Consider the following 20,352-nt stretch of genomic DNA (forward strand, 5'->3'; position numbering starts at 1 on the left):
TTGTTTAATGTCAAGCTTGCTTTGAATTGAGTAGTTTCTGCTCTTATGAAAATGGAAAATGCTATTATGTGGTGTTGTTGCAAAGAGCATTTCTTTCCATCATTGATCTGGAACAGAGAAATGGAAGAGCTAAATGTAATTATTGTCCCTCTCCACGCAGTTTCTGCTGTACTGGTCTGCAGGAGATAAAAGCAACGTGAAAGATTAGAACAGCTGTGTCCACTTTTTAGCTGCCCACCCTCACAGCCATGTCAGAGGGACTTCGGAAATTTGTTTCAAACAACTCTGTCAGCTGTGGTTTAATATTAACATACTTTTCAATCCAGTGCTTTCAGCTACTTCTGTATCTATTAGCTATTACTGTCCGGCTGAACCTGTTTAACCACTACATGTAGCTAAAAAATGCATTCTTACAGTTAGCTAGCACTGCTAATCCACTGTTAGCTAATAATTTAACTGCTAGTCATACTTTTAGCTAAATAATTTGTAATTTATTTTATTTATAATTTTTGCTTGACACTGTTCTCTAACTGTTTATCCATCATCTTTGGCTAATCTTTACTCGCAACTTCAGTTGTTACCCAACAGATAAACCGCTAGCTGTATTTTATTACACATCTTACCCATATTTATTAATAATTTAGGTTGCTACATGAGTTTGCGGTACTTGGGCAACATCTCATTTCTCTTTTTTTTTTGCGAGGAAAATGAAAAAAAGGTGCAGCAGAAACATAAGCAAACATACATGGAAATACATGGCAGAGAATCTACGGTTCTAACGAGCTTGAAAGTCAACATTTCGTATGACCGCCTTTATTCTTCAACGCAGCCTGAACTCTCCTAGACAAGCATTCTTGTAATTTCTTGAAATAGTCTTCAGGAGTGTCCAGTCTCCTTGAAGGACATTCAAATCCCACACTGCTGCAGCATTGTTGAATCCGGGTTTTGGGGAGGCCAATCCATGACGTTGATTTTCGAATTTTTATTCCTCGGTGGATCAAAAACTGATGGTACTTTTCTATATTTATCATTTCATCAATTTTGAGAAACTTTCCAAAACCAGTAGCTGAAATGCAACCCTAAACCATGAACGAGCCTTCACTGTGTTCTACAGATAGCTGTACATACATATTGTACCAAAATAGTAAAATCTGGATTCATCACTCCATAAGAAAATTATCACTGATTTTCAGCCCAGCTCTTTTGTAATTTGGGATACCTCAGCCTTGTCTCCCGGTTTTCTTTCCTTCAGAATGGCTTCTGTCAGCCACCCTTCCACTGAGACCACTTCTGATGACGTTTCAGTGATCAGTAGATGGAAGTACAAATGTATTTTTCAGGTCCAGTGTCACAGTTTTTCTGGGGTTTTCTCTTTCTTTTTCTTATGGACATAACTTTCAGATACTTTTCATCAGCTGTTGAAAGATTTTTAGGCCCAGCACTTCTTTTATCCTCTATTTGTCCAATGCCCTCAGATTTTTTTTTAAGGATACAGTGCACACCATGCTGAGAAATACCAAATTTGAGCTTTGGGAATCACCTTCTTAGTGCAAAAATAGTATTTTATTTCAAGTCAAATTGTGTTATCACTGGCATTTTTGCAGATTCAAATAAAGGAAATAGAACAAATGATATTTTTGAATGCACTATTAGTAATAAAATGCTTTAAGTTAAATTTTTAAATTGGTTATTTCTTGTCTCTTATTGTCTCTAAGTGCAATAATCCTTTCTGTCATCGTTGTATTTTTACTCAGTTGTATATAGTATTTGTATTTGTATTCTATTTTTATCTTATTGTATATTTATTTTATTCTACTGTATATAGTATTTTATTTTATTCTATTCTGTACAGTTGTGTACTGTATTTATTCTTATTGTATTCTAATTTTTGCCTCATAACTTTTGCACTGTCCACTCCTGCTGTGACAAAACAAATTTCCCACGTGTGGGACTAATAAAGGTTATCTTATCTTATCTTATCTTATCTTATCTTATCTTATCTTATGTAGACACAACACTGCTTTATTCCTTGACTTAGGTGCCTTTTTATGTTTGAATGACTCATAGATCTCTGTTAAGTCACATAACAACCAAAACAAACACTATTACACACTATTAGCTAATAATTTCAACAGTTATCCGTAGTTTTATTGAGCTATTGCAAGTATTTGTTGAATTTTGTTTGTAAAACCTTTGACGGTCAGCTGTGTAGACATCACAACATCACAGAAGTGGCTTTTATTTGAACTCCACATGTTCAACATGTGAATATTTTCACACGAATAGAAAAACAGAACTTGCCATGTCGCAGGTTGGTTGTTTTGGGGTTTTTTTTCTTCCATTTCTCAGCCAAAAGTTAGCTACAGCTACAGAAGGTGTGGCTTTTTAGAAATTTTTCTTGAGTTTTTCTTTGAGGAAGAGGAAACGCACACAAGAGCCGCTCATGTGGTCAACACATTCTGGTTGAGGGAAGCCGCTGTGGCCTGAGAACGTACTAGCAAAAACTGTCAAGTACACGCCCATGTCCGGAGCTTGGTGGGCAGATCTGATATAATTAGGTTTCCATTCCACCTTTTCTGGAACTGTGTGCCTTTGATTCAGTGCTGCACGCATCTCACACCTTAATCTGTAATTTGACTATGTGAGGCCTGTCATTTCTCAAATGAAGAGAGGTGTTCATGGAGAAAAGACCATTGCCGTTGTGGTTGTTCACCCTGGTCAAATTAGTCGCTGAAAATGTATCGGGTCCACTCCTTGTAAAGATTAGGAGGCTCATGGTGAGAAATGGGACAGATCCGGACAGAGAATGAAGACAGAATCGAGAAACTGGAGGGAAAAAAACCTATTAGACGGAGACTTTGACAGATGAGGTGAATAAAAAACGAGAGAGCAATTCTAATAATAAAAAGAGGATATTGATCTACGGTGCGTGAGTCTGGTTATCACTCATGCTCCTCTACGTCTCCTAAACACTGCTGACCCTTGCAAGAATTGAATTTGTTTCCTACAATGTCAGGGGGACTTGCTGAGCATATTTTTTGTTATAAAGAAACACAAGTACACAGTTTCCAAGACAGTCTATGGATGTTTAGCAGGTGTTGCTCAGAAATTCTCACCACCAAACCACGTACCTAAAGAAAGCAGACAGGTGTTAAAATTTAAAAGTCTTGTTTCACATCTCAGTAAGACCAGGAAATGCTTGTAGCGAGACATTTAAAGCAGGGAAAGCACCGAATGTTCTGGTAATCTAAAATGTTGAACCATGATGAGCGCCATCACCTGGGGTTAGAAAAACCTGCAGATTTGGACCAATTTATCACCCATTAAGACTAGCTGGTAGATGTTTGCCAGCCTCATCTGTATTAACTGTGACTGCAGAATAGAATATAGTGGCGTGGCTTAGAAAACTTGTTGCATTTCTTCCATCACCTTGTATGTTTCTGTGAAAGTGAGTTCTAGAAAGAAGCAAAATATTTGGAGATACGTAGCCTCTGAGCTCATTAGGTAAGCATACCAAACGTAGGTGTGTGTGTGTGTGTATGTGTGTGTTTGCAACCTAGTATGTCACTCATTGCTGGAGCTAGACTTGTTTGTCCTGACATACAGTATTTGGAATCCAGCCTGATCATGCCCAGAGATACTCACTCTAAGCAGCCAAATCACAGCGGGAACACTCACTCTCGACTCACAACAGACATACAGAACATGAATGTGTTCAAGTGCACACACATGTATGAACCCGTTTACAGTACACGGGTACACATGCAGAATTTGGATATACTCCCTCCTATGTTTCACATACACTTGACAATGCACCGGTTTCCACTTAGACACATACTATTTATCTCTTTCATGCGCAAAGAAACACATGCTGCTATCAAATCACACTGGCCCTCAGCAATTTTCTCAAAGATAACAGGGCGCTTCAGCTTGCGCTAGACTATTCTGCTGCTCTGTGTTTGTGTTGTGCACCAAGTCTCTTTCCTGTAGTGCGAAAATGAAAAGGCTTTAAAAAACAACCCACTAAACCTAACTCACCTCTGGGCTACAGAAGACAGAGAGTGTTGTGTGTTAATGGCAAGTAAACACTGTGGATGCAATTAATTGAGATTGCCTAAGAGGAAAGTCTAATGGGAAATCAGAGTCCCACTTCTCAAGAATTGTGGGTAGCGCATTGTTATGCATTCGCCCCCTGTTGTTAGAGTGTGAATTTGACAAGACTGGTTCTCTGTGGTTGGTGTGTGTGTGTGTGTGTGCTGTGTTTTGTGACAGGTTCAGATGTATTGAAGAGAGGTCTTCCAATTTAACTCCAGCCTAAAAACGTACAATTAGAACAGTGGACGTTCGATCAGAGTTTCAAATAATCTCCTGGTTTGTTCACCTTTAAAACCAAATAAAGTTTTGTATGCCTACAAATCTGTCTCCATGACAGCCTTGCTACCTCATAAAAAATCCACAGCAGGCAGACCTTGAGTTGGTCAGGTTGGTGTCACAACTTTAAAACTGAAGAACTCCTCTCCTGCAGTTTTATTCCAGTATGAGTAGATGCCATGTTTCCATCTTTTGAGGCCTCATGCATTTTTCAACCTCACGGAGCGATGCAAGCGACGGGCAGGGGACGGGCGGCAGCGTCCTTTAAGTAATAACAGCAGCGGGATCTGTGGGGAAGTGCGGCTGTGTTTTTGATCACCACTCCAACTCGTAACACCTTCGAGTGTTATGTATGCGTGAACTGTAAACAAGTGGCAACAAATGATTACCAGCATGCTGAGTGTGAAGGGCTGAGGTGAGAGGAGGTGACGGACAGCAGAGATGGGTGAGTGAACGCAGCGCGTGTACCTACTTGGTGTAAAGAGCTGCTGATGCGGCGGGTGTAGACGTGTACGCACACAGTCACACACTGCAGGGCTGGGACGCTATAATGTCGCTCGAAGGGAGCCGCCTCATCTCACGCTCCGCTGGCTGAGGCACTCCAGGGAGGGCGCACACACACACACACACACACACGTACATGACTTGTATACAAAGGCCTGCATGCACACTCCTACACGCACATACAGAGTCTTATCTATATTCTGTACAGCCTTTTTCATTTTTGCCTTTGTGAGAACAAAATTGTTATATTTTGCAAAGTAATTTTCTGCTTTGTTTCTGCCGTTGTTAAGGAAGAAACACGAAACAACTCGAGCTGATTTAATTTGTGTGAAATTTGAGTCAAGGGTAAGTTCACACCAAATGTGGAAATCAGTAAAAACTTCATATTACCCACAATATTTTTTTCACAGACCATCTTCAAACTTTACAACAGTATACTATACCTGGGGGGAGTACTTAAGTTGACTAAGCATTTTACCTTGACCTTGATCGTTAGCGCCCAAGGTCAAAGATGACCTTGAAAAACAAAATATGAAGAAACTATATCGAGTAATATATCATATGAAAGGGCACGGAGAGGGCTGTACAAGACACTGTTTTTGTAATATGAAGCCCTATGAGGTTACAGGGACACCATAGCAGGCTAACATTGTAATATGTGGTTATAAAAACACCATCAAAATCCAAAGTTTTAGTAAAGCCCTTGGTCTTCAGACAGACCTGCAGTGCTGAGTGCTCTTGTTTTTGCCGTGTTGCCTTAATTTGATAGAGATCGTGGAGACAGACAGGAAAACGGAGAAAAACAAGGACCACAGGTGGGATTCAAACCCATGCTAAGTGCTTTATTAGCTACTTTAGCTTCACTGCACTTACAAGACAGGTGCAAGCGTTAAACATACTGAAATATTTGTCATTTTCTTATTCATCATTTGTCATTTTCTTACCACAAATGGAGTACAACTGGATAACGTGGCACTCCCCCTGCATTGGCCTAAAACCATGCTAGCTGCTGGTTTGTGTGGTCCATTGTTCAACGTCAGGTTTTCGTGGAGAGCTAAAATATCTGTTCACGGCTACTTTACAGCTGGAGCTGAATGAAGCTTATTGGAGATTAAATGAAAAGATAAACCACAAAGAGATGATTATCTGCTGGTTCTCTGATGTCTCCCAGTGTGTTCACAAGTAAAGCTACAAGGTGCACACATGCAGGTGATGTTGTGATGAGGTTTTGTGCTCCACAGGGTGGTTGTTTGCTTCATTTATGTGCAGTCAGGTGACGGATGGGATGGGCAGTGGACTGGTTTTCATCCATCAGCAAAGCCTTCGGGCCATTTTTACGCTTTCTTATTCTTCTCTGTCTGTCTGCCGTTCCCCTGCTCACATCCCTTCTCTTTGTTTCTTTGGCTATGTGCACTACTTTTTCCATCTTTTCTCCAGTCTACTTTTTTTTCTTCTTTCTCCGTCGTCATCTTTTTTTTTTTGCATACCACTCTTCTTCCTCTTCTCCATATCTCACTCAATCCTATTTTTCTTCAGTTTGCCTGCTTTAAATTCCTCTGTATTTATCGTCTATCCCTTTTGCCTCCCTTTGACGACTTATTTTTCTTTCTTGGCTTCACGCTCGCACACGCACACACACTTACATTGACGGTCTGTTCTGCTTACAATTAAAGCGTACCTCCCTCTTCCCTTTTCCCAAGCAGGCTCATAATAGGAAATGCCCTTGTTATCTCGTCGCGTACCAGCGTTATTAATATAAGCCGCAGACAAACAAGGTGTGGGTACGTGCTCTGCTATGCTCCAGGCTGATATTTCATGGTCAAACCTCTCCAACGGTTTTGTGCTCATCAGCGTGGTAATGGGGCACAGAAAGGTGCCGGACAGATAAGCAAGAAAGGAAAAGGGAGAAATGTGGGAAATGAAGTGAAGTGTGGAGCTCTCCAGGGCGAAATAATAATTCTTGAGTGTGATGTGGAATTTTTGGGGGGTTGATTGGATGGAGACATAGCTGAGTGTGGAGGGAAAAGACTCGAGGGGGTGGGAGCTGGGGGGCAGACTCAAGTTCACAATGTATTAAATGGATGATTGCATGAGTTGGGCTGTATTTAGTTCCACTTTTATGGTTTTATGTGGTGTTATTCTTGTGCAAAAAAGAAGAATTATATTTTATTACAATCTTAACATGATGTGAGATTTCTATTATTTCTATTGTGTACTTGCTTTTTGAATAAGGGCCAGTCTCCGCTCCACAATTCAAGTCAACCAGTGGTGATGGAGATCTTGAAGGGTGACTACATTTCATATTTTGTTTTATTTTATTAAATTAAAAAAAATCCTTCCAACAAAATCTCAGAAAACCCCGTCAAACACACACACCTGCCTTCCTACTCGATGTCCCACATCAACTGTCTGTGAATTGGTTCAGCTTTGAGGGTCTAGATCCTTCCAGAAATCTGTAACACCACACACTGAATTTTGATATTTCACAACCTGAATACTTGAATCAATGGAACAGCCTCACAGTTAGAGGAAAGTTCATCCACTGGGCTAGAAGATTGACTCCAGGCAGCCGGTGCTCATCAACTGTCCAATTTGTTCTCTTTTAAACTAAAACTAAACTTTTTATTATGAGGCACAAAAAAAAAGCCCTAAAACCTCAACATGTTTGTTGCCAAACACTTAGCAAATGTGTTCCCTTGTTTAGTGTCTGTTTACTTTGTTGCTAACAGTAGGTTCACACGGTTTATTTAAAAAGCTGTACCATCCACCCATCTGTCGTAACTGTCTGTCTTCCATTCCTCTTTTGTTGACTTGTTGCCAACTCAGCTAAAAAGCTGCTTTCTGTTCCTTTGAGAGTCAGCACGGCGAGTTGGATTTCAAATAAATCACTTTTTCCTCTTTTCAAATGCACGTGTGAAAATGCTTCATTTACAAGCAGGCTGAATATTGAAACTGCAGCTAACTTCAGCCATTTATGTCTGTGACAGAAATTCTGTGGCATGTAAAACACATTAGATCAGGGATCAAATGACGAGCATAAAACAACAGCGATTAGAGGGCACGTCTTGCAATCTTATTGATCTTTCGTTCATCAGAGAAACAGCCAATATTTGTGAGACAATGTCTGTTTGATCACTGCGTTTCGCTCACCGCCCAAGCAGTAGCAATAAGCAACAAAGGAAGTGATCAGTTCTGACTTCTGTCTTGGCTCAGAGTGTGTAATTGTTTGAGGCTATCATCAAGGCAAATATTGTTTGTGTGGTTTGGATTGAGTGCAACAGTGTGCAACGTGAGAATTGCTAGAAGGTCTGAAAAGGATGCAATTAAAGCCATTAGTTATTTTTCCCTCCAATGTTTTCTCTTGAAGAAATTGCTTATTGATATCAAGACATCCAGGGAATTTACTCTCTGTCTCCTTCTGCTTTTTCCACTCCATCCTCCTCCTCCTTCTCTAACCCTTCTCGTGTCCGTGATGAGCTCTTTGAATAGGCTCCCTGTTTGCCTCTGCTGGCTCCTGGCAAATATGCTTCTGTGTCCAGGATGAGACAATGGCAATGATAAGACATAAAGGAAAGAAGAAAGAAGAGAAAGATGCAGAGAGACAGAGTGACACAGACAGAGAATTAGTGCTGAATGAATGAGTAAATAGAACTGGAGGAAAGATGTTGGAGCCAAGTGGAGGGACAAAGAGCTGATTGTCGCAGTAAACTGAGGGGCCTTTCAGTTCCTGGACAGTTGGTCCCTGATGTTTGTCTTAGATTCTCTGAGGAGAAGTTACAGGATTCAGCAGGTCCACTCGGTTGGTAGTTTAATTCTATGGTACTTGTTAAGAAAAAGTAACTTTTGATATGTTTTTTTTTTTATTATTACAAAATGTCTCAGATGTGAGTGCCATCACAAGTCTGTGAGTTCTTTCCTGCTACTGATTCTATTACCATCACTTAATCCTGGTTTATTTTCATAACTCAGCGCTGTGGTTCTTATAAAGCGCTTTTCTACTCAACTTGAGCAGTCAAAGCAATTTATACAATACACTTCATTCACTTATTCACATGCAAGCACTTTACTTCTACTCTTAGGCGCTTTCTATCTAATATTAACACCCATTCATTTTCTAATAAGTGTATTGGATTTAGTATCTTTCATGCAGACTGGTGCAGCCAGGGTTTGAACCAACAACTTTCTGATTAGTAACTTACTGTAATTCAAGTTTTATTTGTGTACCGCTAAATCACCTCAATGTGCTTTATAATGCACGGTAACGACATTACAATAATACAAAGATAACCCCAACAATCTGACGATCCCCTATGAGCAAGGACTTAGCGACAGTGGGAAGGAAAAACTTGCTTTTAACAGGAAGAACCCTCTGGTAGAAACAGGACAAAACACTGTGGAAGAGAGCCAGAGATCAATAAAAAATAATGTTTAAATGCAAAGTGGTGTGTAAAGACATGACCTGCACAACATTCTGAGAAGCTGTGCTTTTTGATAATGATGATGATGATGATGCGCCACACGCTACACCTAAAAGCTCGCAGAAGGTATCTGCCCGTGCATGCCTGGACATGTCTGTGTTGCAAGCATCAGTTGCATGGCGCGGTGCAACATGAAACTATAGCGACGCAGATTCAATTCATCATGAACCTCATAGTAATGATATTATTTGAATGCATTAGTAAAAAAAAGAGCTAAAAATAGCCTCCATGGGAGAGCTTTCGCCCATCACTTTGGCTGTCATCTATCACTGATATCATCAACCATCACAACGCTTTATCAAAATTAATTTTTGTCTTTTTATTGGAAGATTTTGTGTGATTGGGTTAAACATCGTTAGGATTTTATAGAAGAATAGGAAACCTGTTTGATGTTGAAGTGTTATTTTGGTTGTGCGAATCAGCTGTTTGCACTGGAAATGTTTTCAATAATTTGAATAATAAGTCCTTCAGTTGTTAATAGTTCTAAGGTAACCTCGACCCAAATCGTTGTTATCTTGAAAACTTTTAAGCAAACTGTGTATTTCAATCACAAGACATGAAGCTGAGTATAAAACCAAAATCAGTGGTCATGTGCAACAACTTGACAGTTGACAGTTTGCTGATCATTTACTTGTGCAATTTTTTTTTCTTGTATAGATCAGTGACATTGCAAAGACAGCATGCTTGGCCTAGGGAGTAGCACTTAAAAAAAATCCCAGCAAAGCTTAAACGCTTGGGCTGCGTTGCAGAAGCAGCACTTTTTCTTCAGACAGTGGAAGTAGAAGTTTTGACAAGAGCAGGAAAAAGAAGGAGGGGAAGATGAAGGCAGTGTACCTTCTAGCTCCTGGTAAAGGAAGTGATCTGAGTGCCAGTGAGAGGCAAAGAGAGGAATAGATGTGGGATGTGAGCTTGAAAAAAGGCAAGGAGACCCACCACAGCAGGGTGCTCTGCTGAGCTGCGCTAAAGAGCAACATGAAAAAGGTTTTGAACTTGAGCCAGGCCCCTTAGCTATACAGATACTGAGGGACTGAGGAGAGGAGAAAAAAAAGAGAGGAAATGATGGGAGGATAGGAAAGTTTAAGAAAAGGGAGGATTAGACAGGAGGGGTGAAGATGAAAAGAGTTGCAAGTACTGAAGAGGAAAGAGGAAAATGGGCGCGGAGAGGACGGCAAAGAGGCGAAAAAGATGAAACCTGGGTAGAGACGTAAAGGAAAGTGCTTTCCACAGTCTTCTTTCAACTTGACAGAGTACGGGATGAAGCTGTGGAATGAGAAGTAATTTCTAAAACAGAACAACAATTCTCCAGGGGACACCGTTCCTGTAAGAAAAAACGAAACCTACAACCACTCTTAAACAAAGGAGGGAATTCAAACATGAAGACTCCCTTTGGGATAACAGTGGAAATTTATTAGAGGGTGCAATTTAGGTGGAGCTTTGCGTATGACTCATTCAGAAATGAATTCAAGAGTGTTCGCTGATCCAGAGGAATTTAGGAATGAAAGACTATAGCTGGGGATAAGAGCCAGTGGCAACTCTCAGATGGGCCAAACGAGACAGATTTGCTAGACATAACAATTCTTAGAAATTTCTAGCACACTGATGAAAATGTTTTCAGTCTGACGTTGTCCTTCTGGAAAATTTTCCTAATCCTGAAGTGAGGCTCCAACCTTTTATAGCTTGTAGAGATTTAGTCAGTGTACAGAGGAGCTGGTGGTGAAAAACTGGTAGACAGAACAAAGCAAGTACCAGAACTGTACATGACCCGGTTGAACCTCAACTTTTGATCAGACTGGAATATAATAGGAGTTCAATCCCTCCATCCATCCATCCATCCATCCATCCATGTCCGTCCATCCAGGTTGTCAGGACAGCAGTCTAGGCAGAGAAATCCAGGAATACCACAGCGTTCCTGAGAGTTTTAGTGTCTCCAGTGTTTCCTGGGTCTGCTTTGAGGCCTTCTAGGCTTATGTAGATGCCTGAACCACATCAACTGGCTCCTTTTAGTGTGAAGGAGCTGCTGGTCTACTCACTTTGGCTTGATAAAACTTCTCAATCTGTTGTTAAGGGTGAGTCCAGCTACCCTGCAGAAGAAGCTCATTTTCACTGCTTGTATCTACCATCTCATTATTATTTGGTCACTATGCAGAGTTCGACCGGTCGATGGGTAATTTGTTTCTCTTCCCCACACCAGACTAGCACAGCGCTGGTACAGATACGAAACCTGTCACTTCTCTTCACTTGGGAAAATTCCTTTTCTGCTGAAAAAGGGGGGCGTGCCGACTCTGGGTCAGAGACAGGTCTCTTTATGTGATCGATATTCCTTTTTGTACAACGTTACATCCTTTGGTTTATACTATCCTATCCTTTTAGTCATCAACCTTACCTTACTTTTGTGTAGTCTGCTTGTGTCTTTTCGTTGGTTCTGCAAGTCTCTGGAGTAATAAAATACCATTATTTCAATGAACATTTCCTCGTAAGGTGCTAAAGTGCTGTCTAACACCTTGGATTCAAAACCTCCCTCAGGTTCAGTTCGGTTGATATCTAGTGAAGATGACTGTGCATGATTGTTATGCTGGAAGAAACCAGTCCAGCAAGGATAGAAAGGTTTAACCGAGTTTAAAGGTGAGCACTCGGCACAGCTCAGCATAGTTTGCAGTGATATGAAACAAACCAGCTAAATGCGCCTACAGGGTATCAAAGCCACCAGATGTAAAGGTCAAGCATTCAGGCCTGTCCTAATTTTTGGGTGTACACCACACTTCCATTCACCCATTTGTTGTGAATACCATAAAGTACAACTTATCTGATCATATCACCTTTTTTTCCATATCAGTATTTATGGTGTTTCCCCTACTGAGCTCTCAAATGTGCAGTCGTCTTTGTAATGTGCAATAAAAATGACCCTCTTTGTCTAGTTGTTGAAGTTGTTGTTGTTACTGCTGACAGTGTGATCACATCTGATGCCGACCTGTAATAGTGCACAAGAATCACGGTCATTTACTGTGTGCCGTTGACCACGATGTCTTTCTGAGACCAATCTTTACTCCCGTTGAAGCCATCTGGAAAGCTCTGGTGACTGAAACTCTCCATTTGTGCCCCCGCATTGAACTTACTTTGACCTTTTTCTCCTGCCATCTGAACCTTTTCTCATTTCCCAAATTGCACTTTCTCAATTCCTTTCCTTGACTCATGAGAGACCCTAGAGTAAGACAGAAACCTGTGGATAGAAGAATCGAGACAGATGATGAGACAGACTTGTTTTGTAGTTGTGTAGTTTGACACAGCGACATCGATTTATGATCTCAGGTGTAAAAGTGTTTAAGACATTTTTTATGTTTTGTACTCAGGGTCACACTTAATTATGGGGCGATCGTGGCTCAAGAGTTGGGAGTTCGCCTTGTAATCGGAAGGTTGCCGGTTCGAGCCCCGGCTTGGACAGTCTTGGTCGTTGTGTCCTTGGGCAAGACACTTCACCCGTTGCCTCAGAGGGCCTGGTGGCGCCAGTGTCCGGCAGAAACCTGTGGATAGAAGAGTCAAGGCAGATGATGATGTCAGTGCGCCCCAGGGTGGCTGTGGCTACAACGTAGCTTGCCATCACCAGTATGTGAATGGGTGGATGACTGGTTGTGTAAAGTGCTTTGGGGTCCTTAGGGACTAGTAAAAGCGCTATACAAATACAAACCATTTACCATTTAATTAGTGTGACACACACGTGTCGTGAAGAGCAGAAAGTTTGACTACCTTAAAAACGCTAATAGTTGTTCAAAGAGCAGTCCTCCAATCAGTTCGGATGTCCCAGCTGTGTGCCACGCCTCTTTTATGAGCTGAACGTAAAAACTCTGTGTAGTAATACAGGCTTGCTGTATTCTGTGCTCCAGATGCATTTTAGCAATTTAGACATCCTTTAACAGAGCATACTAAGGGCAGGGGACACAAGGAAAGCACAAATTAGTGAAATGAGTAACAGCATTTTATTTTTTATGTAAGATATTACAATTTATGGATGTGGATGCTTCTGCATTTGTTGTGTTTCTCCGCTTATTTATTCAGGATTTTACTTTAGGTTTCAGTCACACAGGCTTAGAGAACCGTTGGCAACCTCTTGGGAACCTGTGGTTGCTAAGGAAAATTTGTATTCCCCAACCAGTTGGAGAGTGGTTGCTGGAGGTTGCAGGCTAACGCTGGGTGATACTGATCACAAAGAAGGCACTGCACCCAAAAAACCTCCTTATGATTTACCACCTCCACAGTGCTGCAGTTCCCCTTAATTTGTGTGTAAGATGGAGGCTTGTCAGCAAAAACTCAGCAACTACAACAATGTTACAAAAGGCACAGCTTTTACTTTGAAGATGAACGTTTAATGTTTCCAATTTGCATTCAAAACTTCAAGTTCCGCAGCCACTTAGCTAGTTTTCAGTGTTTGCATCTTCCATTCTAGCAATAAGTGACTGCAGCAGTCTGCTTGCAACCAATGCAATCACAGGGAGGTTATCAGTGCAGCACCACATACCTCTTTACCGTAACTGACAGTAACCTTCATTAATCACTTGCAAACTGGTTGGGGAAGATTCATTTTCCCCTAGCAACCAGGTGTTGCCAGGGAGTCATTGACTTCTCTCTAGACCTGTGTGATTTGGACTTATGCAATAAATTTCACAGCAGCTGCCATCAACCTCCAGCAACCACTCACCAACCGGTTGGGGAATATAAATTTTACCAAGAAACCGGTGATCTCTAGGCATTAATACTTTAATTCACCTCTCTCCATGTCATCATCTCTAAAAGTTACAGAGAGTATCGTGTTGCCGTTTGACCGCAAAGGTCACTAAAATAATCTGCTTACTAATCTGCCCCTACAGCTATTTTATTTACATCCTCCCTTCATTCCCTTCATGCCATTGTGTTCAGCTTCTGCATTGTTTGTCAGATTTAAATAAATGTTCAGAGATTTGTTTCCTCCTAACCTGTCACTACCAGTAAGAAAGAATGTGACATGGTCTGTTTTGTTTTTTAAAGCAGCTATGTCGGTTTCGATAAAGAGCAAGCTGCGGTGGCTCCTTCAGCAGGAGAGACGCAGGACGGGACGATTCACACTATAATTAGTCACTTTCCATCATTGATCCTATACACATCATTATAAATATGCTATATATATGTATGTATATGTATGGGTATGTACATGTACACGGTATATGAGACAGAGAGAGAAAGAGAAACTCAAGAGCTCAAAAACAGGTCATTAACTGGGAATTTAAAAGCCTGACTCAGAGCAACAAATGAAGCTGGGACATTAGCTTCTTTTCAGCCACGTTATGAAGGTTATTTTTAGACTCTTGTCATCTACACAATACCTCATAAAATAACAACGCTAGTAGGGTTTGGCTTCTGAACACATATTCGCTCTGTGCCTGTGGGTGTAGGTTACTCTTTGATTTTGAATTCCTGTAAATGTTTTGTTTTTATAGCATTCTAGACGATATAAAGGGGGCTGGAAGTAGACTAGAAGCTGGTATTGGAATGATTGAAGGTACGTGGCGCGCAGTTAGACCTCCTTTTCCCTCCAAATATTTTGAGCATACAAAGACAAGTGCTGGCCGTCAGCCGCCACAGTAACTAATCACTCAGACAGCGTGGTTGTGGCCTCTCATTAAACAGGCTGTAACAGTGAAAGGAACACTATTAATGACTCTGCAATACTTGTTACACACACAGTTCTTTCAGTCTTAATGGCAGAATATCTGTAAGCTCTGTAGTTGTGCTGGATACGGGTGCTTGCGACGCAATATCAGTTAATAGGTGCAGGTGAGCGCTGTGCTTTCCTATATTCTGTCAGTAAACAGAAGCTGCATGAGCTTAACCCCCCTGCTGTGTTCCCCCAACAATACAGACGCTGTTCCAGAAACTTCACATCCCATTTGCTCTGATGTCTGCGCTGCCGCCTCACACGGGAGCTTTTTCAGCACTTTCTCCCCCCTGCTCCTGTTATGTTGCATCCACTAAGGGCTGGAAGCGAGCATATAACACATTATCCTCTATAGCAGGGTTATCCCCCTCGTGCTTCCCTAACTTGACGTTGTCAACCGAGCATGCTCAGATTCGATCAACAAGAATTTGCGAGGAGGCCATTCGAGTGGATGTTGAATCCCTGCGTGAATCACACAGTGTGCTTGCTCTTTTCCTGAGCTCTCTGCATATTCTGGGGTTATTTTTCCTTATTATGTTACCGGCAGACGTGTGCGTTGACTCTCAAACACGGTCTTCTCTTGTTTTTGTTTTACAGGTGATGAATGACGAGACTCATCCATTTCTCTCTTGAGGTAGGATATTAACTGTTTCAGTTACTCAGTCATTCGAAGAATGGTAAGCCCTGCCAATTAGCAGACTTCTCGCTAACCCCTCTACCTCCCTACCTCCACCCTTCCCACACGGTGCAGGCAAAGAATCTGTGTGAATGCTCAGAGACGGAGACATTAGACTCTTTCCTGCAAAAAGTTTTCCCCAAAAATGTTTTTTTATGTGTGGATGTGCAAAGTTTGACAGCTTTAATAATTCAAACCAGAATGCGTGACATGAGCATGTCTCTGTCTCTATCAATTCAACTTAACAAATGCCATCATCATTAATATTGTGGATGTATTAAGCCAGGAAAAACGTGCTATGCTGCTAAGCAGCATATCGCTTATGTATAATGTCTCTATTCCTGCTTTACACTGTGTGTGATTGCATGCAAGTGCGAATAGATGAAGTATGATGGTAATATTGTATGTATATGCTGGAGGTTCCTGTCTTTGTGTTCCTATTGTGTGTGGTTGTATGCAGATCTGAAAAGTTCTGCATTATCAGCCTCTTGGCAACAAGCAAGCGGAGTTCTGGTCTGTCTGTTTGTTGCGGAGGCCCTGTCGCCCCGGGTTACAGGGTTGCTAGGGAATAGATGGACAGACTGGCATCACCAAAGTGCCAGCGCGGCATGTGGGGTGCTCCACATCTCTGGTCTGCTCTTTTTGTTTGATATGTTCCCTTTTGTCTTATATCAGAGAGGCTGTAAATTAATTTTGCCAGGTGAAAAGCAGCGATAGGATCGCTTTTCTGACCACGTCATACAAACTAAGAAGCTTTCTTGTGCTGGGCTTTTAGGATTTTAAGGTCACTTTAGCCACCAGCACTTTCAGTGCGATAAATCGGGTCCAGGACCTTTGGTAGTTACATTTTCTTTGGATTTCTTTTTTTGTTTTGTTTTGTTTTGGCTTTGATTATCCATTTCTGCGCAAGTCTAAAACATCTCAAACTGCTCCTATATTTATCAGGGTGTCACAAGAAATTAAAATTCAGTCGATTGTGATTATTATAACATCATCACTTTCAAAGCAGCCACTGAGATCGAGATGGAGAGCCTACAACGAGAATGAGATCTGAAACTACCACAGGGCCTACCGGTGCGTTAGTCAGCTGAGATGGAAGTACAGCCGTTGCCATTCTAGCCCCTGAGGCTCATATCGTTAACTACTGCTACTTAGCAATGCTGCTAGAGACATATATGTAATACAGAAGCTAAATTCTCCCTTCTAAATAGACTAGGTTAGAATAGGCTGACCGCATTTCTCTAGCACCTTTCATTTAGCTTCAACCTTCTGCTTTTTTGCTCATTGCTAAGCTGCAAGCTGTTGCACCACAGTTTTCTTTTTCATCAGCACATAAGATGCTGCTTTTCTCCCTCTGCTAGGATCATCTTAAAGATTTCTTAAAGTACGTGTGTGTTGCACCATTATTTCGACATCTTGTAGAATTGTCTCCTTTTGAGCGTGATGCAACCCGATTTCAAAATCAGGTGAGATTATTTTTTTAAACTCCTCTAAACTGAGCTGATAAGTCCCCAGCAGGTGCTTCTCAAAAACCCACTCCACCAACCGAGTCCAGCACCGAGCCATGTGGGGGATTAGGAAGCAGTTTTGTGCGCTCGCTGTGTAAACAGGGTGTGTTCTGTCCTCACAAACAGGAAGCCAGCGCGCTGTTTTATCATCCTTCCCCAACTGGTGCCTTTTCTTTTAACAATTAGCAGACGAGGAATCATAAATGCATCGGGAATGGAGATCCTGTTTGTTTCCAGGAATAGTGTTGTCATGGTGACGGAGGCACGTCTTTGTGCGCTGCGAATCACAGAAATAGTTGTGTCATGCTTTTACTGTAAAGTGCACGAGTTAACATGATGTTGATCATGTAATCGTCAAGATAATCTCTGTGCATGGTTGATGGTTGTAAAATACGTGTGTGTCACAGTGTGTGTGTGTGTGTGTGTGTGTCATATAAAGAGAGTGGGAGAGAGAGGAAAGAAGTGGAGGTTTGAGGCGCCAGCAAAGAGGATATGTCTGGCAGCTGTGTCATTTTGCAGAGTAAAGGATTATGGGAGAATTACAACGAATGAGCAGGATGACCAACACACACACACACACACCCCACGCGTACACACATAACTTTGCTTCTATATTGTGTGTGTATCTGTGATTTAGAGAGCCAGCGAAACTTCATTGCTCAGTTGCAGTCAGTGACTCGTTCCTGCGGCATTCAAAGCAACTGGTACCTCTTTAGTCACAGTCTACCTGGTGACAGACACAAACAACACAAAAGCCTTTACTACACAACATGAGTGTTGCTTCATGAAAGCCTTCTTTTGATTACACCAAATGTTAGCAGCATTTAATGTTTTGTCCTGGAGATAAACCCTGCATAGAGAGTTGTTTACTTAGGTAAGCCTCACAGATACTGACCAAGCTGCCTGTGTTTGCACATGACAGATAATTGAATGCACGTCATATTGTGGCTAAACATAGGTTTAAACCTTCTAATAATTACATAATTACTATGTAGTTACTCGTGACTTATCATAGGATTATGCTAATGCTCTTCTAGTGACCTGTAACTCTCACGACGTTCATACGTTCTGCTCTTTGCAGATTTGTCATGCGGCCAACCCCGCACTTAGACATAAACACACACGCCCCAGACACACGCCGCTGACGTACAAAGCCAGCCAGTCGTCTGGGATTATCGATATGTATTGCATCTGCGGGAGCATGTACGCGCTTGTGGATGTGTCATCTCTCATGCGCCACAGCGTCACACTTCAAAGTTGCTTTATATCCTCTGGAGTGTCTCCCCGAGTGTCTCTGAGGCCGTCGATGCGCATTGTCATTTTTATAGCCTGTTATTGGGAAACGCTGCTTTGGTGCAAGGCAGCGTGCCAGGCGATAATAAGACCCGGGGAGAGTGTTGTTTTTTTCGACCTCTGAACATAAGATGGGATGTTAACAAGCTATTCTTGATCCCTGGTTGTTTGTTATGCAGCGTGCATGTTCACACATATGTGACTGCACACGGGGTGTAGTACTTGATTACATCACTCAGCTGATCCCTGCGGAGGAGAATTTTTCCTTCCATCCAATTGTGAATGTTTTTGTTTCATATATAAATCTTAGGAGACTTAAATGTGTCATACTATGTTTAACTGATGAAGATTTTTTCACATAACACACAATACTATGCAAAAGTCTTCTGACCTATGAATAGCGAAGGCACCTGCCTCAAAGAGCTGGTGTAATGTCTACACGTCACAGACAATTTACCAAAGAACCAATTTTAAATAGTATCTTTAGTCACCTTGTTATTAGCAGCCTGTCACGAAACACACTATGTTCCTATTCCTTTAGTTGAATCTATGAAAATGATAAAGATCCACAGTTTGACAGATAGAAAAGAGAATTCTTTGCACCAACACGGTGACTTTCAGAGTGATATTCTGAATTCTCGGCACAGTGTGTCCTTAAAAAACTGGAGAAGTGGAGGACAAAAGAAGAAGTGTCAGGCTTTAAAAAAACTATCTAGGCAGATCAACAGTATCTGACATCCCTGTGAGATCTGGACATTTAGTTTATCTGAAATAGTCTCAGTGGAAGGGTGGCTGTCAAGAAGCAATTCTTAAAGAAGGAAAACCGGTATTCCAAATTACAAGAACTGGACTGAAGATCACCATCTGTGTGTACGGAAGAGGTCTGAAACTGTAAAACACGGTGGAGGCTGTCATGGTTTGGGGCTGGAACAATGTCTGATTGGCAACAGCTTAATTTTTCAGCATGACAATGATCCCAAACACACTGCCTGTGCATTAAAAGCATACCTAGGTAGAAAAAAATGCACAGTGGGATTGACCTCCCCAGAGCCCGGACCTCGAGATTATTGAAGCAGCGTGGGATCATTTTGATAGAAAATGAAACAAAAGTTAGCCAACATCAAAAAAAGATCTTTAAAAGTCCTTCAGGAAGCCAAAGAGAGTTGTTAAAATTGTACAAACTCCGTATGTTTGCACGTTTCAATAAATCACTCCACCTCACTCGTATTTCTCTCCAAATATAAAGAACGAGTATATTGGTATATTGAAAACATTAATGTTCTAAAGTACCAACTGCACTTTTTTTCTTTTGCATTCATTCTTAATGTCCATTGTGGATTTTTTCCGTTGTTTAAAGGACTGTAACTAATTGCATTATTGTCATTACCTATTATTATTTTTCCAGTTCAGTTCAATAATTTAGTCTGTGTAAGGCTAGACGCTGACAGATGTTTAGCCATTAAAGCTGAGAATAACACTTGCAGATAGCATATTCAGTATTTAATGGTAGTCACTTTTATTCAAACAGCACATTTAAAAAGGAGTCGATGTAGATGGAGTAACATTATAAAAACATACAGAACAGAAAGCACAAGTTTAAAAATAGAAAGATATAATAACCACATTAAGATAACACCAAATAGCTCATAAGAAATCATTTTAAAAAGATTAAAATGGGGAAAAACCCATGAAAGTTTAATGACAGTCAACAGTAAGACGGGTGGCTCATGGACTAGTGAGTGCAGTTGCATCTCCGGCGGCGCCTCTTCGTGGGTCACTGGTTTAATGAATCTCATTTTCTTGCGTGTTCGAGTCCAGGTTGTAACATATGTCACACAT

At 41.2% G+C, this 20,352-nt stretch overlaps 1 protein-coding gene across 4 annotated transcripts in view; it reads left to right on the forward strand.

Annotated features, from left to right (window-relative positions):
- The window catches only part of pag1 (phosphoprotein membrane anchor with glycosphingolipid microdomains 1), a 67,850-nt gene that overhangs the window by 4,855 nt on the left and 42,643 nt on the right, over positions 1-20,352 (forward strand). For 3 of the 4 annotated variants that reach the window (XM_076878950.1, XM_004549204.3, XM_004549207.3), the window contains exon 2: positions 15,634-15,670. The exons of the other annotated variant lie outside the window; for it this stretch is intronic. The gene's annotated coding sequence lies outside the window, so the exon portion shown is untranslated. The remainder of the gene's footprint in view (positions 1-15,633; positions 15,671-20,352) is intronic. 4 annotated transcript variants of the gene reach the window in all.

Source organism: Maylandia zebra, linkage group LG22, assembly GCF_041146795.1.
Source record: "Maylandia zebra isolate NMK-2024a linkage group LG22, Mzebra_GT3a, whole genome shotgun sequence".
NCBI lineage: Eukaryota > Metazoa > Chordata > Actinopteri > Cichliformes > Cichlidae > Maylandia > Maylandia zebra.